Source organism: Pan troglodytes, chromosome 13, assembly GCF_028858775.2.
Source record: "Pan troglodytes isolate AG18354 chromosome 13, NHGRI_mPanTro3-v2.0_pri, whole genome shotgun sequence".
Lineage (NCBI taxonomy): Eukaryota > Metazoa > Chordata > Mammalia > Primates > Hominidae > Pan > Pan troglodytes.
In genome coordinates, this window is record NC_072411.2 from 74368086 (window position 1) to 74393180 (window position 25095).

Genomic DNA, 25095 nt, shown 5'->3' on the forward strand with positions numbered 1-25095 from the left:
AGGGAGACTAAGGAAGCAAGACTTGCTCATATTCAGAGTTTGACCCCATATGGACTGCAGTAAGTCCATCCTTACTGGAAGTCCATACTTATTGGAAATTATTTTACCATCCTCTGGGCACTCAGCTACCTGTGATCAGGTACAGGAAACATTGGGTCCTTTCGGGAATTGGACTGTGGTGTCTAGGGGAGGATGGAACAACATGGTCTCTCTTGATTCAACAGCCCTGGTGTCTCCCACATACCAGCAGCATGCTTCATGCGAGAAGAGACCAAGGAGCTGAGTGCCTCACGCTCTTGCTGAGGAGACAGTGTTCACAGTAACAGTCACAGCAGCGATTGAAGGGTGATAGAAGTGAGAGCCTCCTGTGGGGGTGGTCAAGAGAGGCTTTATAGAGAGGCAGGTCTTTCACTGGCCTCAAAGAATGGCAGGACAGATATGGAATGGGATGCAGTGCCCGGCCAGGGAGAGGATCTCCAGGGACACAGCTGCCTAGAGCTGGTTTTAAGTGTTGCTGTAGCAAAGTCTCTGAGGGAGCGCTTAACTCTGCCTTGAGATCCTTCTTTCACCATGGACTACTGGCCCTTGATCAATCAGTGCACACGACTGGACCCAGGACTCAAGGCTAAACTGAAGGGCCTGGGCCAGCCCGGGTTTTAGGGCCCAGGAGATTCTCTGGACTCTGGGCTTCTTGGCATCCTGTTATAGAAGCACCATTTATACATTTATATTGAAAAATAAGCGCAACGGAGGGAGATCTGATGCCCTCAACAAAGCTCAGAAAGACTTTTCTGGTTGAAGAAATAAGCATTGCACACACCACAAGTGCAAAGCCTTCTGCCCAGACCCTTTGCTGGAGAGCTGTGCCAAGCAGAGGGCAGGTGGCTGTGGTGCAGGCTGGGCTGCAATTGGCTGGGCTCAGCATGCAGCAGTGTTCCAAGAGTGTGGGTTCTGCTGGTGCCCAGATGGCTTCGGGGTGCCTGATAAACTTCTCCAGCTCTGATTTTCAGGTCTGCAACCCTCTTGCTGCCTCCTTCAAGGGCTTCCACCAGAGGCGACATAACGTGGCCTGGACTGTTCTACTCTGGGCCTCACCTCCCACTCCACCCACCTTGTTTATCCAACCTTCTTCCCACGGGAACATTAAACCTCCCAGAAATATCAATATGTTTGATTTTTTTCTCCTTTGTAGCTATTTAAAAAATGTTCTCCTTTTTGTTTTCTCCTTTAAGAATTTATAGGAAAGAAGGATCTTGGAATGGTTGGTGCAGATAATGAGAAAAGATTGGGAGCTTGTTACAATGTCATGAGACTGGGAAGAAGAAATACTTCTTTCCCTTTGTCATTACAGCCAGTGGAGAAACAGTTTACAGCCATTCCGAGAAATGTGAGCAATGTGGAGGGATTTAGGTAGCTCAGTAGCAGGGTGCATCCTATACATACCTTATAAGGTATACTGTAGAAATCTTCACCAGAAGATTTTGTAAATAATCAGGAATATCATTTTGAAATGAGAGAAATGTGCCAATAATGGATATAACACTATTTTAGCTAGGATTTGCTATGATGCCTACAGTGTACATGGCAAAGTTGGTGTCAGAACTGAGAATACTCTGGTCTATAGGATCCAAGGGGAAGAATCCAAAGAGGAAGGATTTTTCACCAGTTGAACAGTGGTCCTTGGGTCCAGTGCTTGATTCTGCTTTAATAAGACCATTATTGCCACGTTCTCCTACACTGTGGACTGTTTAGAATTTACAAAGTGTGCTTCTAATAACACATTTAATGTGTGCTCTGATAACACATTATTCCATTTCTAGGTTTCTTTTTGAGATCTGAGCATGTTTAACTCAATTTCTCTGTGTAGGATCTGTGTTAAGGTCTTTGCATGTTTAGTAGAATTCTATTTCCAACTGGAAAAGTCTTTTTAGCAGAATCTTTTTTTTTTTTTTGAGACGGAGTCTTGCTCTGTCGCCCAGGCTGGAGTGCAGTGGCGCAATCTTGGCTCACTGCAATCTCCGCCTCCCGGGTTCACACCATTCTCCTGCCTCAGCCTCCTGAGTAGCTGGGACTACAGGCGCCCGCCACCAAGCCTGGCTAATTTTTTTGTATTTTTAGTAGAGATGGGGTTTCACCATGTTAACCAGGATGGTCTCCATCTCCTGACCTCGTGATTTGCCCACCTCGGCCTCCCAAAGTGCTGGGATTACAGGCTTGAGCCACTGCATCCGGCAGCAGAATCTTTTCTTTGTCTTCCTTTTATTTAAAAAAATCAAAATGAAGCCTTTTCAGTGCAAAATTTTCAGAAAAATAGCTCTCTTTTCCATTGCAACATTGTGCTGAGAACATGCGTGTCTTGATTCTGCCTCTACTTTTCAACGCATGGCAGCTACCTTAGTTCAGGTTCTTATCATCTCTTTCATTATTGTAATTACGTGGCTACTTTTCTTACCTGCATTCTCATTCCCCTTCCTATCCATCAACCACACTATTGTTAAATTGAACTTTGAAAGTACAGGTCTAAGAAAGTTGACACACAGCCAATGATGTGTAGAAGCAAGCAATCTCATAGATGTTGCGGGAATGAATTAGCACAGCCTCTTCGAAAGGCAATATAGTAATGTCTATCAAAGGTACAAGTATGGTCACCCTTTGACTCAAAGTTCCACTTCTAGGAAATTATTTTACAGATATTCTTGTACCTGAAAAGATGTATGTGTAAGGATGTTCATTACAGCATTGTTTATAATGACAAAATATTGGGAACAAGGTAAAGGACCATTGGTAGGAGCTATCCAACTTGGGAGTTGGATAATGGAATTTGCAAAGGCCATATACTGGTTGCTACCCTAGCATTCATTCCCTCATGCCCCTCCTAAGTGTTGATTGGTGTTGACCTCACTCTTATCTCCAGGGGTGGACACCAACTGGTGGAAGCCACTCACTCAATCCATCATATTTCCCTGGCCACAGTAACTGTTTCATATATAATGACATGTTGTCTAAGTAGAATGAATCAGAATGGATATGAAATAGTTTTAGCCACATGGGTAAATCCTGGAGCTTCTGGGAGGCCTGAAGATGGAGATACTCATGGAAGCATAGCCTGCTGATGTCAAGCTGGGTGGCATGCTGACATTTGGTGAATTCCCTTTTGGTTTTGGTTTTAACAGGTGAGAAGTGAGTTGTCTTTCACAATAAAGACCCTAAGTGCTAAAAAAATAAATAAATAAATAAGCCAAGTGGCTGTGAAAGAAAATTAGGTGGGTCTTCTTGTGTCCATGTGAATGATATCCATGATACTTTATAAAATAAAGGTATTATACAATGAATATAGAATATATTCTCTTTCATATAAATAAAAAGCTGTGAAAATGGGTGAGTGCCTATGCATACACGTGCAGGTGTGTGATGTATATAAATGGCTTCAGCTAGCCTATGTAGTACCTTTGTTTTCTGTTTTTTTTTTCTTTTCTTTTCTTTTTTTGAGACAGAGTCTTGCTCACTCTGTCCCCCAGGCTGGAGTACAGTGGTGCGATTTCGGCTAACTGCAACCTCCACCTCCCGGGTTCAAGCGATTCTCTTGTCTCAGGCTTCCAAGTACCTGGGACTATAGGCGCCCATCACCACACCCAGCTTATTTTTGTATTTTTAGTAGAGATGGGGTTTCACCATGTTGGCCAGGCTGGGCTTGAACTTCTCACCTCAGGTGATCCGTCTGCCTCGGCTTCCCAAAATGCTGGGATTACAGGCTTGAGCCACCGTGCCCAGCCACATGTAGTACCTTTGAACAAATTAGGAAAAATGTCCTCTCTGGTATATGCAGCACCATGCCAGTGGCAAGCAAGTGTGCAATGGATTTTAACCTCCTCTAGTCTCCTTGACTGGTGGCCTCATGCAGTATACAACCTGCACAATAGTATGCCGTGGTCATTTGTGTATAAATATATATGCCTGCCTATGATGCTTCTGGTTGGATATACGTAAAACTAGAAAGAAAGATTGCTTCTAGGAAGGGAAGACAGGGAGCTTGGTAGTAGGAGGTGGAAAGGAGGCTTATCTCCATACCCCATTTGGAGAGTGTTTAATGTTGTTACTATGTTCACAAACTAGTTTTCAAAACTAGTTTATTTAAATAAACAAAAGGAAAGCAAATGAAAAATGACAGGTTTTTTTTGTTTTGTTTTGTTTTGTTTAAACCACAGGTTTGATCTCAGTTACTCTCTTACTTGAAGAAGGCTTCGATGATTCCTCATGGAGAAATCCCAGATACTTCTGCACATGATTCAAAGGTCCCTTACAACTGGCTTCAGCCTGCCTTCCAAGCCCTGTCTCTCGCCTCTCCCTTCCTTCATGCCGTGCGTCAGTGAGGTAGGAATGCTTGTGATTCACCTTCCAGGTCAAGATGATTGGCCCCTCTGCCTTCACATATGCTGTTCCCTCTGCTGTTCCCCATGCTGCACCCAGGGAGCTGCCCATCACCCGCCAGGACCTTCCTGCCCTGGGTGCACCCATAGTGCTTTGTGCCTTTCTCTTTCTTGCCACTTGCCACATTTTACTGTAGTTATTTGTTTATAATTACAAATATAAACCTGCTACTCTAGGAGTAAGCTCTTTGAGGGACCTGTGTCTCCCTGGACCTATGACAGTCAGTGCTTGTGACACTATGGGAATAGGCGCCTCATAGCTGTTCCATGAATGAATGGAGGTGGCTTCAGATTCCAGCTGTCTTTTTACTAAGCTGCTCTATCCCTTTCAGATTTCTTTTTTTTTTTTTTACGGCTGCAAATTTTTATCTATTCTTTGCCTCTCTGCTCAGTAGCAATTAACCAGGTTGTAGCAGATCTAGAGTTTCCAGCTCAGCCCGGATTGTGTTTCCTTGCTCTTAGCAGCTCAGGGGAATCTTTTTTCACTTCACGAAGGATGCATCTGAGATTCAGAGCAGTTTCAGTGACCCTTTTATTAATTCTTTGTCTGCTCCAACATGCACAGTCTGTCATGAAGTATTCATCCAGTTCAGAAAATTGAAAAAGCCAGGGAGAAGAGAAAGAGAAGGGAATTTGTGAAAATAGAGTCAGTCACTTCAGCATCTATCCCACTCAGCAGTCTGCCCCCTTGGTGAGCCTCTTAACCTAGAGACTTGTTCATGAGCTATTCCCTTGGAGCCGTCTTTCCCTTTAAATAATAATCAGGCCCAGTAGAAACCTGCGATGAGTACATGAAATCAGCGAGGCTGAGACTTTCCAGGAAACAGACTCAGGGAGGCAATGGCTCACTCATTCACACAGGCACTGACCAGGCTTGCCCAGGGACGACCGAACCACCCAGGGGCTGACCGTGGCCGGGAGCATCCTAGGTGATCAGGAAGACCTGATGGTGGTTGACTGGCTGATGGATAAGGAAAATGATGAGCCACTAAACCCATTTCTGGAGCAAGGATTGGTAGAGGGTGCTCGCTGTTGAGGTCTGGGGAAGATAAGGTGGCCAAGGAGTCAAACAGCAGGTTCAGGGCTACTACTAACCTATATAGTGTCTTTGATTAAATCAGAAAAAAAGCAGCCCTCTGGGCTAAAAGGACCCCTAGAGCACAAGGCTTGCAAGTTGGACCACCTCTGTCCAAAGAAAGAAGGCTCATCACTCTGGGTAAACACAGCCCCATGTCGCCAGGCACCTAGATCCCGGCTCCCACTTGCCTTTTCAGTTGGTAGCCCTTATATAGCACATCAACTGCACAACCATACCTGTGGCCTACAGGGTATCGTACCTCTGGGGGCATTTAGAAAGGAAAGGTGAGAGAAAAGTGAACTGATTATGGGTAGCAGATTATAACTACCATTGTTTAGGGTTGTTTATTTTTAAACTGTGGAACTCCCTTTTAGAATCACCTAAGATACTTGACGGGTAAGAACGCATATTCCTGGGACTCACCTCAGACCAACTCGATCAGACTCTTTGAACGGTGAGGTCCAGCAATCTGGATTTTTAACCAGCCCCCTAGGTGCTTCTAGTGCCCACTAAAGCTTAAGAACTGCTGGTGTAGCAACTGTTCCATCAGAAGTCCTTGGGGCTGGGCATGGTGGCTCAGCCTGTAATCCCAGCACTTTGGGAGGCTGAGGCGGGCGGATCACCTGAGGTCAGGAGTTCAAGACCATCCTGGCCAACATGGTGAAACCCCGTCTCTACTAAAAATACAAAAATTAACCGGGCATGGTGGCGGGTGCCTGTAGTCTCAACTACTCAGGAGGCTGAGGCAGGAGAATCAAGGAGGTGGAGGTTGCAGTGAGCTGAGATCGCACCACTGCACTTCAGCCTGGGTGACACAGCAAGATTCCATCTAAAAAAAAAAAAAAAAAATTCCTTGAGATCTGTCCATCTGGGAATCTAGAACTATCTGACTGGACTGAGAAAAAGCCATCCATCCATTCCCTGAGCTCTGCAGTGTCCGCTCCTCACATGTCCTTGAGGCATTTCCTGGAGGTTGCTTCTCTGGAGTTTGTGGCTGATGTAATTGTTTTTCCTGGCTCTACTGCTTTGCTATTTCTAAGAAACACCTTTAAAAGTAACAGCTTTTGGCCAGGCATGGTGGCTCACGCGTGTAATCCCAGCACTTTGGGAGGCCGAGGCGGGCAGATCACAAGGTCAAGAGATTGAGACCATCCTGGCCAACATGGTGAAACCCCGTCTCTACTAAAAATACAAAAATTAGCCGGGCATGGTGGTATGTGCTTGCAATCCTAGCTACTCAGGAGGCTGAGGTAGGAGAATTGCTTGAACCTGGCAGGCAGAGGTTGCAGTGAGCCAACATCACGCCACTGCACTCCAGCCTGGATGACAGAGTGAGACTCTTGTCTCAAAAAAAAAAAAAAAAAAAAAAAAAGTAACAGCTTTCAGGATAAAAACTCTAGGAATCTTGAAACAGAGAGTAGTACGACTCATAATTCCACACTCACCCTTCCTTCTTTGGCTCCTCTCCTGTCTACTGGTCCTATGATAGAGAATGTTTCAAGTTGATCCATTTCAAGGAAATTGCCTGGAGATGCTGCATTTTCATTTGGTTTCCAGCCTATATGAAGGTTAAGTTACATTTTGCTGAATTCCAAATGTCCAATTTGCTTTGCTGAACTGGTTATTTATGCCATTTTGAGTAGTGCTTGAAATACGAATGTGGGGCCAGGCATTCATGCCTATAATTCCAGCACTTTGGGAGGTTGAGGAGGGCAGAGCCCTTGAGCCCAGGAGTTAGAGATCAACCTGGGCAAAAAATGCCATCTCTACAAAAAATACAAAAATTAGCCACATATGGTGGTGCATGCCTGTAATCTCAGCTACTCGGGAGGCTGAGGCCAAGGATTGCTTGAGCCTGGGAGGTGGAGGTTGCATTGAGCTGAGATTGCACCATTGCACTCCAGCCTGGATGACAGAGCAAGACCCTGTTTCTAAAAAATAAAAAATATTAAAAAAATAAAGAAATATGAATGTGATCAGCCCATGCCCAGCCATCTTTCTTTTATTTAGAGAGTTTTGCTGGATCAGTGAAATTTTAGCTGAAACCATAGTGCTTACAGCTTATGTTGCAGACACCCACTGTTCTGGGCCACAGGTCAGTGCTTATATACCTCCCTCCCTTGGGGGATGAAGTCATTCATAGATGCTGTTCGCATTGTTGCTCTTGTGCCAAGCAAGGTACAAGATACACTAGTGTGAGAGGTTGAGCCCATGCCCTGACTTCAGGAAATTTCATCTCAGCCCTTGTTTTGCAATATGGTAGCCACCAGCCACGTGTAACTATGGAGCACTTCAAATATGCTTAGTCCAAATGGAGATGTTCAGTAAAGGTAAAATACACACTGGATAACGAGGACCTAGTAGGGGGAAAAAGCATATATAATATCTCATGAGCAATTGTTTTATATTACATGTTGAAATAATATTTTGGCTATACTAGATTAAATAAAATATATTATTAAAATTAATTTCAGGCCAGGTGTGGTGGCTCACACCTGTAATCCCAGCACTTTGGGAGGCCGAGGTAGGCAGATCACCTGAGGTCGGGAGTTTGAGAGCAGCCTGACCAACATGGAGAAACCCTGTCTCTACTAAAAATACAAAATTAGCCAGGTGTGGTGGCGCATGCCTGTAATCCCAGCTACTCGGGAGGCTGAGGCAGGAGAATCCCTTGAACCAGGCAGGCGGAGGTTGCAGTGAGCCAAGGTCGCGCCATTGCACTCCAGCCTGGGCAACAAGAGCAAACTCCATCTCAAATAATGATAATAATAATAATAATAATTTCATCTGTTTTTTTCTTCTTTAATGAGACTACCAGAAAATTCAAAATTAATATATGGCTGGCACTATATTACTATTAGACCATACTTGTCTAGAGGGTGAGAAAGATAAGTTCTTGATGGTCGTGAGGCAGTGTGATTACTGTTGGGACGGGGAAGGAGAGGGTGAGCTAGGAGCAGTTTGGAAGGGCCTTAACTGAGGTTTGGCAGCTAGGGAAAGGCTTCCGGGAGGAGATGATATCTACTTCAGATGATGAGTAGGAGTGAAGTGAAGAGTGAGATGGTGAGGAGTGTAGGAGGCAGTGGGGCGCAGTGTGTTTGGGGAGCTGTAAGCAGTTCAGCATGGCTGTAGTGGAGTGTGGGGGAAGTGGGGAGAAATAGGCTGGAGGGGTGGGAGGGGCCAGGCCATGCAGATGGGGGACTCTGTTTCTTTCTGCTGGGGCGAGCTATGACCTCCTTTTCCTGGAAATGGGATTGGAGTTGTTAGAGATGAATGGATATTTGGTTTCCTTTCCACCTGGCCTGGGTAACCGAGTTGGGGAAGAAATGCTCAGCAGTGCTGAGGGTGGGGAAAAGTGTTTAAATTTTTGCCCCTTTTTCCAAGGGTAGAACTGATGAGTTAGAGCAATTCTTACCAATGAGATGAATTCTATCTTTATGGAAGTTGGAATCTTTGGAATATTCCAAATATATTAATATTTTGAATATATTAGGTTAAATAAGATATTAAAATTAATTTCAAATTCAAATTAATTTTAAATTAATTTGATTTCATTAAAATCTGGAATATCCAGATTTTAGCCTATTTTATTGACAGAGGAGGTGTGATTTGCAATAACAATGCTCTTAAAAAGGATTACCATCATCATCATCATCACCATCATCATCTTCATCATCATCATCCTTTTGAAGCAAAAGAATCCAAAAGGAGTAACAGGGATGAGATTTAAGGTTCAGAATTCTATAGGGATGGTACAGCCCAGGTCCTAAAGCAAGGATATTGTACTATTTTATCATCTTGTAGGGTGCAATGCATCCAGAAGATAAAGGCCAAAGATTATACATCAGAGAACCACCAGAATCTTTCTGTTCGTGCAGGGAGCATCTTTACTCACATGGCTATAGTCACCGAAATTCCAACCGAGTAATAAACTAAATGCCTGGGTGTGGGATATTCAGAAGTTTCACTTCTTTGTGTGGTTTGGCTTTGCTCTTAACACACAGGAAAATTGTTAGCATCTGAGAGTTCACTTGTCTGGAAATGGTTAGTTTTCACATTGCCTTCTTTGCCTTGGGGTTTCTCTGGGGGAAGGTGGGAGGGCAGATTTTGTCCAGAGCAGTTTCCCACAGATGAATGTTCTTTGGCCCTGGAAGGCTCACAGCTGCATTGCTTCTACCTAAGAAGAGGAGATTCTCCAAGGAAGGGGAAGTTGTTAGACGATTGTTCATTTATTCTTCCCATTTATTGAGCACTTACTATGTGCCAGGGCCTATACTAGTCACTGAGAATAGACAGATGAGTTAAAGGGGAGTCCTTACTCCACTGAGCTAATAATCAGGTCAGAGAGACTAACATAGAATGAAATAAGTTGGCTATGGTGTGGTTCAATGTTTTAGGAAAGTTATGCACAGCAAGCTCTGCAAGCCCAAGGGAGGAAGACATTCAAATTCCGTGTGGATGGGGGAGAAAGGGCAGAAGAGTCTTCACCTAGGAGGTAACATTTCAGCTGGGCCCTGAAATGTGAGCAGAAGAAGGTAGACACAGTGGGGAAGGCTACCCGAGGTGGTATGAAAGCACAGGGCTTGCTTGGGGAGTTGTGGGCCTGTGCATAAAGTGTTGAGGGATGAGACTGGACAGATAGGGGCTGGAAGAGCTGGGAAGAACCTGGAATGGCATCCCTATGGATGTGGGCTTCTTCCAGGAGACTTTTCAGTTGGCGGGTGACAAGATCCAGTCTGTTTTTGAAAGGACTCCAGCAGTGCTGAAGCCTAAATGGGAGGGGAAGGAATACTCAACAGTCTGGGGCCAGGTGAGCTGGAAAACCACACCTGTCTGCAATTCCTTCCTCCTCTCTGGAAAATATCCAGCAAGTCCCTTGGACCACCAGGCAAAGGTGAGCTTCTTAGAGTGGAATAACCTTCTAGCTCCTTAAACAGGTAGCCTATGGGGCATGTGTCATTGGGATTCACAGACAACTTACCCTTTGTCTGCTGATGACAGACTTTCCCTTTGTCCACACTCCAGGGTTAGAAAGAGCCTTAGTCACCAAGTTGGATGGTTCATTGCATCCCACCATCCAGCCCACTGGGGCCAAAGTTGCCTGGCCAGGGCTTGGAGAGCCTGGCCCTTTCCTGGTGCCTGTGTCTTTAGGGCTGGCTGGGAGGCTGGACTGTCTCCACTGATGTGATGCTGGCCTTTATAACAACTGCGAAGTGGCAGAAACCTTCGTGAAACGTGAAGTTTCCGTTGGCCGCCTGCCACTGTTCCCACTGCACACTGACGCTCCACCCGAGGCAGGATGCCCTGCCCTGCGGAGTGGTTGGAAGTGATAAATACACTTGTTTTTGAATTAAAACCTTTCCTGGCATGGGGAGGAAATGCATCTGCAGCTGGCCTCGTCTCACTGCTCCCCAAGCCTCCCCAAGCAGGCTGCCATGCCAGCCTGCTCTCCGTGAGCCTGGCTTTTGCACTGGAGGCCTGGGTAATGATTACATTGGCTTACTGGAGCCCAATACTCCAAGGGCAGGGGCACTAGGATGAAAGGCCGTCGAAACAGCTTATCAACATCAAAGCTACCCTAATCACACCACTCCAGTTATCAAAGCCCAGCCCAACCCTGCTCCTCATGTCCCTTATTATGGCAATACGCTCTGTTTATTTCCACCCTGTGAGTGGCAGGAAGTCAGATGGTCCCCAGATACCCCTCAGGAGGCTGGACACTGACCCAGCTGGTGAAGCAACATTTATTTCACTCTTCATCTGCTTAGCAAAGTTGAGCAATTGGGTGCCTTTTTAAGAGGTTTCTGTGAACTCCAAACCCCAGATGCAGCCATGATAGTAGGAGTGCCGATGGCAGGAGGAGGTGTACCCAGGGAGATGGATGGGGTGGGTGAAACTAGGGCAGGCCTTCCCTGGCTGCTCCACAGGGCAACTGGCAGCCTGTATTGTGAGCACTCTTGTATGACACATCCATGGACAGGTGTTTGCTAAGCAACCTACATGTGCCAAGTACTATTGTCCATTTTGTGAGCGAGAAACTATAGTTTTAATTTAAGCTGCATTGTATGGTAATAATGAGGAAATTGTTTGGCTAGCCAATTCTGTTTGGTTGATACATACTGGCTAATTTCTGGGGAGACAGAAATTATGATATTAACAATCATTTGCTCTTTATTGTCCCAGCCTGGTAAGATATGTTATCCTTCGATGAAAAACACAACCCAAAAGTTTACCCTTAGTTGTCTGTTTAGGTATCACTTAAAGAGGGCTGAGGGCCATGGATTTGCTGAATTAACAAACAGTATAATATTGCAGTTAAGATAGTTCGGTCTGGAGACACACTAACTGGGTTCAGATCCTCCCAAAGCTGTGTGACTTTGGGCAAGTCACTCCACTTTCTCAAAGCTTGGTTTCTGCATCTGTAAAAGGGAGATACGAATATGACCAACCTCATTAGGTCATTGTGAGAATTAAAAGAAAGCCCAAGAAAAGGTACTGAATGACTATTCAGTAATATTGTTAAGTGCCTACTCTGTGCTAGGAGTAATAGAGGAGAATATAGTCCCTATCTGCAGGTGTTCCAAGTCTAGTGGGAAAAATAGATATTGACACAGGATGCTAAGCATGGAAATACAGGCATGTACAAAATCCCTTCCAACTTGAGTATCTAACTTCATGGAGAAATTGAGGAGGGATTTGCAGAGAAGGCAACCTTTAGCTAAACATTGAAGGGCGGTTAGGAGTTCACCAGATGCAAAAAGATCTGAAAGAAACTTCTGGACAGTGACAACAGCTTTTACAAAGGCAAAGATGCAGGAAAGAGCATGGCCCAATCTGGGAACTATAGGAACTGATAGAAGAGGAAAAATTTTTAAGGATAAAATTGTGATTTTCATAGAATTATAAATTGTGTATCAAATATTTTATTTAACTCAATTCATGAGAAAACAAGTAAGATGTTAGAAATAGTTCAAAGAAAAATCCAAAGAACGCTCATACATAGGTGATCAGAAATGCTGAACAGAATTTAAAATAGATGCAAAAGTGGTCCATATCTACAGGGCAATAATTTACTGCATCTTGAGGGATGCATTTACACATTTAAGGCCAAAAATCATTTGCATCACTTTCACTAATTTATAACTTCTAGTAATAAAATATAAAATAGCACGGAACAAGGGAAATTGAAGACAGCCTAGTAGGGAGCATTGGACCGGACACCCAGGAATCTTTTCAATTTCACACTTCAAAGTCTTCCACGATTTTTCCTGACAGAGTGGGTTCTTTTTATTGGAGAACCAGAGGGCAGGGTGGGGAGGGGATGAGAGGGAATTGAGGCCTGAACTCTGGATGGGGACCAAATCACAAGGAGCCTCGCTGGGCATGCTGGGGAGTCTGAGTTTTATTCTGCAGCCCACAGTGTGAAGGATGGATGCGGTGGTGCTGAGGCTGGAAGACTGGGCCCAGGGGAGAAGTGAGGAGGTCTTGAACCAAGGTGGCAAGAATAGAGATGGAGGCATGGGGTTGAACTGGGTATGAAGCAAAGGGGATGTCCAGGGTGTCTTAGGTTTCAGGAGGAGAGGTACATGACCAGGTCATTTGAGGGGGCTCTAAGGAAGAGCTTTTCTTTATGTGCACCCCAAGGGTGATGTTTTCTTGGGAGGCCTTCATTGCATTCGTTAGAAATTTGGGAGAAGGAATTTTCTTATAGGTAGCTTTCCTGGAAAAGAATGTACATCTTGATTTTCTCTCTTGGTTTATCTAAATACTCTGATTTCCAAAATATACCAATTTCTATCCCAAATCCATTTGGATCTCTTGATTCAAATAAAGAGATTGGAATGTTTTCTCTAATTGCCCCTGTAAATACACGCACGCACGCACGCACGCACGCACGCACGCACGCACGCACGCACGCATGCACGCACCCACCGTATCCATTCTCCTCCCTTCTCTGTGACTTCCCCAAATGGTATCAGCTGGCTCCCTTGTCCTCTGTCCTGATTGGGTTTGGTGCCTGGAGAGTGGGATGAGAGACAGGTTAGAGTTGTATTTATTTCGCCAGCCTCTGCCTGCTTTGGTGTGGTGCTGGCACAGCTGTGGCGGTCTCTGACGACAGCTGTTGCTGGGCTTCAGGGCTCAAGTAGGCTCCACAACACCTTCTTTTCCATCTCCTCTCAGGCTTAGGGGTATGTTATGGGTGGAATTATGTCCCACCCAAATTCATATGTTGAAGTCCTAACCCCCAGTACCTCAGAATGTGATCTTATATGGAAACAGGGTCGTTGAAGATGTAGTTAGTTAAGATGAGGTCATTCTGGGGCAGGGTGGGCCCCAGTCTTTCCTTATGAGAAATGTTATGTTCCTGGTCTTTATATGCTTATCTGAGTTGTTTTGTATTGGAATTGTTGTTTACGTAAACTTGGGAGTATTATTATAGAGAACAGTTTGCATTTTTTTAGCCCACAACTACTATAAATGGCAGCAGGCCAGAGCAAGAGATGGTAGTAGAAAACACACACACAACCCTACTGTTGCTTTCCAGGGTGGCAAAACTCTTGCACGTTAATGCCTACAGTCTGGGTGACTTCCTGGGCAAGCTAGGCCCTCATACTTCCATCTCCATATTGGGACCACATCTATGTAGGGGCCTTCACCTTACGCGCCAGGAAAAGCAATATTAGATCTAACTAGACTCACTTGTCTGTCTCCAGCCTTAGCGTATTAGAAGGGCTTGTTGTATGCTGTGGAGTGTCGCATTCCAACGGCCACTGCAAGTTGAAAACACAAGTATCTCATTATCCCACAGCCCTTTTCTCTCTCCTTCACACTAGTGTCTGAACAAAGGTTAGACTGTATTCTTTGGCTGGGTTTCCAGATTTCTCCTCTGACCAGTAGAGAATGAAAAGATCTCTTCTTAGCTTAGTAGTCTCATTTATTTTCTCCACTCAGGAAAAGACACATCACCAGTTAATATCAGAGGTGATAAAGTGACACTTGGGCAAGGTCATACAAATGGCAGATGTCCACACTGTTAATTTTCTCAGAGCTGAAATGCCACCATCTGTTCTTTTAAATGTGTGTGGCACTTCGTATTTAAAAGCCTGTTCAACATATCTCATTCTAGAGCTTTCTGTCTACAGAATGTTGTGCCAAACAGGTGGGTCTCTGTGGTGGTAGGAGAATCCTCACAGCAGTACAATACAGTACAATACAGCAGTACAATGAAGTTTACAATAGAAATTTCTTCCATATTGGGACTTAAGCCAGCTTTTCCAGTAGTTTTCAAAATAGTTCTAGTCATAAAAACTCTCTCAGCTATCAGAGTAGCATTGATCCTGCCCCTGTTTACCAGGCAGCTTTTCCCTGGCCAAGGCATTCCCTGATATATTAATATAAATGTTATAATAACCAGGCAAATACTTTTTATTTTTACTTTTTATTTTTGGCAGATGATTCTGGCTTTCAATTTTGAAGAGTATAATAACACTCCATTTATTTATGTATATTTATTTTTGATAAATAAATTAATAAAATAATAAATATATATTTATTTTTGAGACACGATCTCACTCTGTCATCCATACTGGAGTACAGTGGCACAGTCCTAGCTCAGTGCAATCTCAAAGCCCTGGGCTCAAGCAGTCTTCCAGTCTCAGCCTCCCAGAAACTGGGGCTCCAAGTATATGTCACCATGTCCAGCTAATTTTTAAATTATTTTTTGTAGAGATGGGGTTCTCACCACATTGCCCTGGCTGCTTGAATTCCTGGGCTCAAGCGACCCTCCTACCTCAGCCTCCCAAAATGCTGGGATTACAGGCAAGTGCCACCATGCCTGACCACAAAACTCTTTTTTATTCTGTGTGTGTGTGTGTGTGTGTGTGTGTGTGTGTGTCAAAGTCTTATTCTGTCACCCAGGCTGGAGTGCAGTGGTGCAATCATGGCTCACTGCAGCCTTGAACTCCCGGACTCAAGTGATCCTCTTGCCTCAGCCTCCTGAATAGCTGGGACCACAGGCGCATGCCATCATGCTGGACTAATTTTTTAACTTTTTGTAGAGATGGAGTTTCACCATGTTGCCCAGGCTGGTCTTGAAATCCTGGCCTCAAGCAATCCTCCTGCCTCAGCCTCCCAAAGATCTAGGATAACTGGCATGACTCACTGCACCTGACGCTAAAATTCCTTTTAAAAGGCAGTGGTGCTATGTCCATTTGACATTTTGAAGATGGAATGACCAAAGTGTAGAAAACCCTGGTCTTTGAAAATGCAAGTGATTCTTCACTCAGCAAATAGATCCAGTCCCTCACAAACAAAAATTTCAGTGCAATCCAAACAAAAGTCAAATAGAAAAGTCAAAAGTATTCCCCTTTGCCCAGCCCTAACAGATCCTGTGTCCTGAGCACATGGCTCAGTTCTCATGGCTGTGGCTCAGCCACACCGGCCAAACCCAGCACCGTTGGGGGTCCCTCCCCAGGCCCCATTTGCATGCCAGGGGAGAGACTGGCTTGTTCTGTGAAGACACTGTCTATTCAGGAGCTGAGGCTGTGCCCCTCTTCTGGTGGCTCCTGGATTTACCTTAGCCCAGTCTCGTGTGCGCCAGGGGTGGAGGCAGCAGCAGGCTGCACCAGGCTCTTGCACCTTCTTCACATATTTACACAGTGGACTCATTCCTTGTGGCTGCCATGACAAATCACTACAAACTTGGTGGCTTAAAAACAACTGATGTTTCTTCTGTCACAGTTCTGGAGTCCAGATGTCCGAAATCAAGGTATTGGCAGGGTTGGTTCCTTCTGGAGGCTCTGAGGGAGAAAGCACCCCACGCCTCTCTCCCAGATTCTGGTGTTTGCTGTCACCCCTTGGCCTTCTTTGGCTTGTAGATGCATCACTCTGATCCCTGCTTCTGCCCTCACACAGCCTTCTCCTCCACATGTATCTACAAATTTCCCTCTTATAAGAATACCGGTCACTGGACTAGAACCCACGCTAATCCAGTGTGATCTCAAATTCACCTGATCACATGTGAAAGACCCCATTTCCAGACAAGGCATATTCACAGCTACCAGGGGTTAGGCTGTCAACATAACTTGCAAGGGGGACACAGTTACACCCAGTACACACATCACAGCCTTTCTAGAGAGCCACAGCATTTTAGAATTGAAGAATAATTTCAAACGTGTCCAAGAGTCAAATCCTGCCTCCCCACCCTCCTGGGTTAGGTGCTGATTACATTCAATCTGTTTCCTTATCAACAGGGTGTGGAGGACAGTAGTGCCTGCCCTGTGAGTTTATGTGAGGATTAGCTGGGGCAATACACATGAAACAGCGCCTGGCACAGAGCAAGCTGCAATAATGTTACATAATCTTCTAACAGCCTCCAGATAGGTGCAGTCAGCCTCACAGAAACCAGTCGGTGCTCCATAGGATCCTTGACAAGAAAAAAATGACTTTCATGCTGGTCTGGAAAACAGAATTAAGCTTTTGGGATCAAGAATAAGTGCTAGTCGGGACCAAGCACAGTGGCTGATGCCTGTAATCCCAGCACTTTGGGAGGCTGAGGCAGGCAGATCATGAGGTCAGGAGATTGAGACCATCCTGGCTAACACGGTGAAACTCCGTCTCTACTAAAAATACAAGAAAAATTAGCTGGGTGTGGTGGCAGGCGCCTGTAGTCCCAGCTAGTACAAAAGAAGCTGCTGGCTGCCCAACCAGTTTGTACTTTCCTTGTTAACAGGACCCCTGAGTAGTCCAAGATGCCTTTGCTAGCAGGGCTGGCTAGTGACATCCAAGCAGTAGGGATGGGGGCTTCCAAGACCACTCTTTAAAGGAAGCCTATTCATCTGACAGGGCCGTTTTACAACCAACCTACCACCACAATCCAGGGGTGTGTGTGTGTGTGTGTGTGTGTGTGTGAGCTTTCATCTAAACACAGGGCAGGTTGGTTAATCTTTGAAGTCCCAATTAGGAGCCTATCTTCCAGGGCATGGTGAGTACATTTGCAGCGCTCTGCTTGGAGTCCACTCTCCAGACATGGCTGAAGACCACCACTTGAATCTTCACATGGTCTGTTAATTAGCATAAGAGATTTTCATGGACAAAATGTGGGTTGGCTACAGATATTGTAAAGGTAAAGGCACCTCTCCCCCTGCATTAATGTGGTATTAGAATGAGATGGCCAGCTTAACCCCCTTTGCAGCGGTGTTGTGGAAGGGGCCTTAGCTGTGTTCTGTGCCCCAACAGATAGCAGAGGATTCAGTCACTAATGCCACTGGAATTTGAACTGACTCTGCTGCTGGAGCTTATACGTTTTTGTGCCTGCTTATTCATAAATGTTGGTATGTGTGGCAGAATTCTGAATGAAATCTGCCTTCATTTTCACACACCTCACAGTGAGGTCATTGGGGAGGGGAACTGTGGCTTTTATAGACCCCTAGCTATTGAAGATGGCCATTATCTGCCAAAAATGAACCTGACAGATGTGAATAGCCAAATTGACTTAGGTCAATTGTCAGCAGCCTGGCCACCATGTTTGGATGGGCAACTGTCCCACAGTTGTGATTACTTAGAGCAGAAGGGGATATTGGTCTAAGCAGTGGCAATGGGTTCCTTCTCCTGCCAGTTTGGAATTCAGGCTGAGAAATAGGAGTCTCAGGCACTACTTACTGCTGAAGTGGAGGGAATGTAAGCCCACGAGTGATGAGGAGGACATGTGGATGGCCAGGGAAGAAAGATGGTCTGCCGAGAGAAAAAGAGGGAGTGCACATGCAGGCAGGGATAGAGACCACGGGGCCCCACCAAGAGGGAGGGTGTGAGGGGCGGGAGTGAGGCTGCAGGGAGCTCCCGTGGCTCCTGCTGGCTTTCTGGTTCTAGGTTTTCAGCTCCTTGGGATCATCTGACTGGTCTTCCTGCCCTGAGGTTCCAGGATACACTCCTCTATCCTACAATAAATGACTCCCTGTTATTGATTAAGTCAGTTGTGCCTATCTGAACTCATTCAGGTGACCCTAATGAAGGCAGCACTAAGATCAGAGAGCAGAGGTCACTTGGGGCCAGTTGTGTCAGGCTTAAAGAACTAAAGACTCTGAAGGTACACAACATAGTCAGTATCCAAGGTAGAAAACGTGCACACCTATGGCATGCTTCATGGGAGAATAAATTAGTGAAAATATGTTTACTAAAGAGAGTAGTTTTGATTATGTATTATATTAGAGTACATAGTTAAGTCATCTACTATGTAAGGTCCCAGCTTTCTTTTCTCTTGATGTAATTAGCTATTAGGTTTATGTTAAGCCTTATTGCTGTTTTGTTTTGTTTTTTAAATCCATCAGCATTTAAAGAAAAGAAAAAGCTGGGCTATAATGGAGAGAACATGAAAGATTAGGCTGTGTTGAGAACACCAGATTCTTACTAAACACCTACTCTGGGCAGCCTGGTATAGTGGAAAGCACTAATTCTGAGCTGAGAGGCCCACGTCAAGTTTTGGTTTAGTCTCTTCCTCAGAGTTCTCAGGCAAATAATTTCATCTTGTTTGGGCTTTTCTAGATTGTCTGTAAAACAAAGGGGCTGGAGTAGATATACTTTAAGATCTCCTGTAGCTCCTAAGGGCTATGATGTAGGATGTGCTGGGCATTATGCTATATTCAGTGGCCAACAGAAAAATGGGGACAATCCCAGGCCCTCATGGAGGTCAATGTTCAGCAGGTAAAATATGCATACAACCTTATTTAGTTTACAAAGAGGCAAAACACTACAGGAAAACATTTAACTTCCTCCAATAATTGTTGACTTAAAATACAAACTTAAATACCTTTGAAATTGGATGCTGAGAGGTTGATCATCTAAGTAAAGAAAGATCATCTAAAATAAAGGTAAGGCAAGGGCCCAAGAATACCTCCTCTTCACAGTTAGGGACCTTAGTTTTCCTTCTTTCTGTATTCCTAAAAATAAATAACCAGATAGAACTCTTTTACTTCCCCCCACCCCAAATCACCACATTTAACTTTTCAAATGGGAGAATCAGCCATTTAATGGAAAATCTGAATTTCGCATGGAGGATGAAACATAATAAAGGGAGAATTAAATCACAAGGCACCGAACAAGTATCCTCTGCCCCCTTACAGAGACTAGGCCCCTTTTTTGTAGAATTCATTTGAAAAATGGGGTAATGTGTGCCTACCCCACTTGCTTATTATCATGAACATTATCTTTAACACAATAGGCAATTTAATTCTGTTAATGATAATTTAATAATTTACAAAAAAAAATTTAATGCACAGGAGCCCTCCTTTATCCCCAATTTTTACATGAAGAAATGAGGCCCAGGGAGGTGAATCAGTTAACGTAAGGCCACACATTTGGTGCCTGGCAGATCCAAGGTTAGAACCATCCGCCTATATAAGCCCAGAAAATCCAGTGGACTCCATGGACTACAGGCAAGCAGATTTCTGGAGAGCACGTGTGAAATCTACATAGTGGGACAAAGCTTATGATTAAACATGGCAGACCTAAGCTTCTGCCTTCCAAAACCCCAACTAAAAATTCTAGTAGAGGAATAAAAAGGTACTGGTGCACAAAACCAGATACCAACTAAAAATTCTACTAGAGGAATAAAAGGGTACCAGTGCACAAAACCAGATACCCTGGAAGAGGAGCTACACAGATTTTGAATTGGCTCCATGGTGTAGACAGATGGAAAGCAGGTGGAGGGGTGGTGATTGGTTTAGTCTTCAGAGGGCATTCCAAGGAGGAGTGTGCCATACCCACCCCTTTTCCTCCCAGCAGAACCTCAGAAAGGTTGAGGTTCTGGGGCACCAAGTGCTGCAGGAGGCAGGAAGGAGTTTGGCAACTGAATGCAGGGGGCTGCTTAGAAGTCTGGAATTAGATCCCTAAGTGTTCTCCCCGACTGGGCAACCACACAATTCCTCTCCCTCCCCTTCCTCTGCCACCTGCTTGTATAAGGCTGGAAGTTTTTCTCTAGAGATGTGGAACCAAAAAGGCTATGAACATAGCCACATTAGCACAGAGGAGGGCAGGAGTGAGGTTTGGAGCTGGTACTGGGGGAAAGTGAAAGTCAGCACTGACAATGATTGAATGGAGATGATGACCCCAGCTAGCCCCTGCCTCTTTCGCAGCCAGGCAGGCATCCTCTCCAGCCAGAGAGCAGGGATTCTGTCTGCCATGGGGGAACTGAGCTGCAGACAGAAGACCGACTAAAGTCCATTTGGGGCCCTACTCTGAAAAGGCTGCCTCAGTATTAGGTTTCTGTCAGTGAAATTCACCAGCTCACAAGCCTGCCCACGTGTCTCAAAGCAAACCCATGAATCAGAGTTTTAGATCTTCGTCTTCAATATGAATGGGCATGCGAGGGCCACCTGATTCTGGAGGAAAGACTTCAACATAAAAGAGATCAAAATCATTCAAATGGGAAAAAATACTTAGGAGAAACAAACAATGAAAGGGAACAGAAGTAACCTTTATAAACATACAAAAACTTATTTGATATTGGTAGGGAGATAAGAGAGGGTGCTGTACCCGTGAATCCAGAACAGGATGCTTTAATTCAGAAATCATCAAAGGACAAGAAAGAAAGGTCTTAAAAGCCCTAAAAACACACACACACACACACACACAACAACAACAACAACAAACTCCCAGAAAAATGAACAAATGAACAAAAAAACATGGACAACGGGGAAGACATGATAAGAAAATGAAAGGATTGGTCCTGGAGGGCTAACATTCACCTAAGAGGAATTCCAGAAAGACAAAATAAAGAAAATGAAAGTGAAAGAATGGGCAAAGAAATATTACCAGAATATTTCCTGTGAATTTGAAAAGACTCACGCCAGCTTATACCACTTTGGAATTTCAGAAACCATGAATGAAGAGAAGACCGTAAACATTTCCCTAGAGGGATAAAACAGGTTCTGTTCAGAGGAACAGAAAGTAGAAGGGCACAGGATTTCTCAGTAGCAACCCTGCACACCAGAAGGCAAAGGAAGTAAAATTATAGTGCACTCCTGTCCTCAGCATTGAGCAATTATCTAATAATGGAAACACAGAGGATAGATTTAACCAAAAATTATAATTTATCTATATCGAGAGAATAGAGGGAGGCAAAATATGGAGGAAAGTGTAAGAAAGAGTCTCCTAGCCTAATGGGAAGCTTATTGATGTCCCTACTGGATAAATCAATAGCAGCACAAGCATTTTATTTAGAAATTTGAAGGAGAATATAAGAAACAGCTGAAAGGGGACAGGTCAGGGGAGGAAAGCAGGAGACTGGCTTTGTCTTTTCCATGATAAGACTTGGACTTTCTAAATCACTTGCATGGACTACATGATAAGATCCCTGTAAGGACTTTGAAGAAAAGATTCCTTTTTTAAATTCCCTGATCTGATTGCTTCGACTTCTTGGAGGACGCAGACTGACCCTCGCTGTCTTACAACCTCTTCATTAATAGGGGATCTGGGTTCCCCCCTCTTGGGGGTATAGGACTTGTCTCTTGGAACAATGAGAAAAATAAGACTCCAGTGGGGCTTTATGCTTACGCTTACACAGGCAGATAAAATACATGAACTTTGTTCATTGTTCTCATGGGGATATTTACAGAGTTCTTTTCCCTCTTGCTGTTTATCTTTTGGCTGGGGTTCTAAGCGGAATGGACTCAGGTGGTGAGTAACGGCTGAATCTCATTTTTCCCCTCCCTTGGTGACACACCCTGAGCCTGTAACTCAGCAGCAGCTTTCGTGCCATGTCTACTGTCCCGTGGAGTAAAGCTAGTCTTGCCTTTGATGTCCTACTGGTTGTAAGGATTTTTTTTCTTTTTTTCTTTCTTTCTTTCTTTCTTTTTTTTTTTTTTTTTGAGACAGAGTCTCGCTCTGTTGCCCAGGCTGGAGTGCAGTGGTGCAATCTCGACTCACTGCAACCTCTGCCTCCTGGGTTCAAGCGATTCTCCTGCCTCAGCCTCCTGAGTAGCTGGGATTACAGGTACACGCCACCAAGCCCAGCTAATTTTTGTATTTTTAGTAGAGATGGGGTTTTACCATGTTGGTCGGGCTGATCTCAAACTCCTGACCTCGTGATCCACCCACCTCTGCCTCCCAGAGTGCTGAGATTACAGGCGTGAGCTAGTGCGCCTGGCTGATTTTTTTTTTCTTGACATTAACATGAACGTGGGTTTGTAAAAATCAATGCGGGACAAATATATTATGAAGAATGAGAGCTTAGGAGTTAAATGTAATGGAAATAAATCCTTGGAAAAGTTGGAGTGAATGAGTGGGGGAAGCTAGGTTAGGCAATGAACTACTGTGGTTCTCTACTGCTGTTTTGTTTTGGTTTGTGTTTTGGAGTCTAAGCTATGAGAATCTTCCAATTTAGATTTTAATAGACCTCTTAGAAGTGCTATAGCTCAAGGAAAAGAAGGATATATTCTGCCGATTCTATCTCTTTGGAGTTTGTGTTCTCAAACCTACAAGCAGTGTCTCCTTCCTGTAAATCACAAATTCCTGCAATGCCTCATAAAAGGGTCATCTTCCTTGGACCTTTTATCTGGTGGGAGCCGTGTGCACCACTGAAGGGAGGAAAGGAGGATGCTGCCAACAGTGATCAGTGACCTTCGGGAGAAGCAGAGGCCACGGACCTCCCAGCAAAGGAGTGGCCCTCTGCCAGGACACAGGGCTCCCTGCCTTCTGCCTCGGCTTCCTTCTCCTCCCCTTGGTGCTTCCTTTCTTTTCCCATTAGGGCTTGAAGTCCATTTTCACCTGATTAAGAGAAGGAGCCCTCACAGACTGCACCTCCCAGGAATGGCCTGGACTCCACTCCATGAGCTCCCTCCCTCTCCCTCCTCTGCCACCACCTCCTCCTCCTCCTCCTCCTCCTGCTCTTCCTCCTGCTCTTCCTCCTGCTCCTTCTCCTCTTTTTCCTCATTTTCTCTCTCTCTCTCTCCCCCTCCTTTTTATAAGATCTAATAAATACATTTTTCAGTTAACTGCTGAATCCTTTAAGGAAAATAGATGTGTACCTCTATAGTTTTGTTGAGACTAGGGGAGATGGGGAATTTATATTTCCTCAACATGTTTTATTTACAATCCTCCTGGTGCTTGAGAAGAAAAACACATGAAGACTGCCCTTGGATAAGATCTGTGCTGAGTTTAATCAAGTGCACTCCAGTCTAGCTCAGCCTTAAACCAGAGTGTGTGGGAGCAGAACTTGCGGTGAAAGCCACGTTTGATTAAGAACACTCATTAACATTTGAAAAGCAAATCCGTGTCTCCACTGGGCTTCTACATGTCTGATTTCAAGAAGCTTATCCAGGCCCTGACTTTCTCTTCCAGAAGACCCCTCTCATGACTGTTTCTGCATCTGCCAACAAAATTAATCGCCCTCATCTCTTGCACACTGCAGTCTAGAAGATTCTAGAAGATGCTGGGGTTTTTTTGGTGTTTACCACAAACAAAAGGCCAATGCTTTCAGCAGCTGCCCAGCCAGAGGGGTTTCGGAGTAAGTTTCAACAAATCCAAGTTGAATTACAGGCCACCTTCTCTCTCTGGGGCTGCCCAGTCTTCTTATCAGTAACCTCAGCTTCTGAGGCCAAGTAGGGTATTTTACTTGTCAAAGTAAGTTTGCTTCCTTGAGAAAAAAGGAGAAACAATGCACCACTTTCTTACCTGATGGGAAAATAAATCTTCAGTTTGCAGTTTGGGGAAAATGGTATGGTATTTACATCTTACAGAGTTTTATGTTGCATTTACAGTATTGCTTACGGAATGCAAAAATTTTCTTGTTTCTTACTTAATGCAAAGAAACCAAGGACAAGAGAAGTTCTGTCCCATTCAGTTCATACAATAGTATTTCTTAAACATAACTGGCATCAGGATTACCTGGGATGCCCAGGCATCCTGATTCCATAGGACCCCATTTAGAGAAACACTGACCCTTGTAAGTGTCACAAAATTGGAAACGGCCTTGAAGCTCCTGAGTCCCACCCTTCATTCTACAGAGGGAAGACTAGTCCAGAAACCTGAAGAGGTTCTCCCGGGCTCCTATATCCCACACAACTCCTGCTGCTCACCAGAGGCAGAATCAGGCCCAGATTTTGGTCCTGGGCCCTCTAGGTGTCCTGCCCTGCCCAGCAGCCCTGGCTGTTCTGCAACCTCATTTATTTCCTGCTCTCTTCCTCTCGCCCCTGCCCCACAGTTGCTTCTTCCTCCCTGGTCCCTGTTCTTAGTCTAACCAGAACCCTTAACTTGGGTCTTTCCTTTTCTCTGATCTCCTGGCCCTGCCCATCTTACCATCCTTTCTTATGTTCTACAAATTTGCATGGCATTGAAGTGATGAGAGCCCTCTTTCTTCTACCTGGTGAACTCCTACTCATTCTCAAAACCGAACTCAACTTTTATTTTCTTTACATTTTTTTGAGACACTGTCAAACTCAGTTAATTTGTCCCCTCTCCTAAAATTTTATATGAAAATGGTATTTATCTAGACAGCACTGTATTTAATTAATTTTTGTTTGGCTTCTAGTGGCTTCTCCACTAGAGCATGAGCTCTTTGAAGGCAGGCACCCTACCCTAATAGATCACTCTATCGTT

General features: G+C 44.6%; 1 long non-coding RNA gene across 3 annotated transcripts in view; it reads left to right on the forward strand.

Annotated features, from left to right (window-relative positions):
* LOC107973828 (uncharacterized) overlaps positions 1 to 25095 on the forward strand; it is a 257209-nt gene that overhangs the window by 206041 nt on the left and 26073 nt on the right. For all 3 annotated transcript variants that reach the window (XR_008546817.2, XR_010150133.1, XR_001716302.3), the window contains one exon: positions 4206 to 4371. This is a non-coding gene — a long non-coding RNA (uncharacterized LOC107973828). Of the gene's footprint in view, positions 1 to 4205; positions 4372 to 25095 lie in introns of those variants that run through there.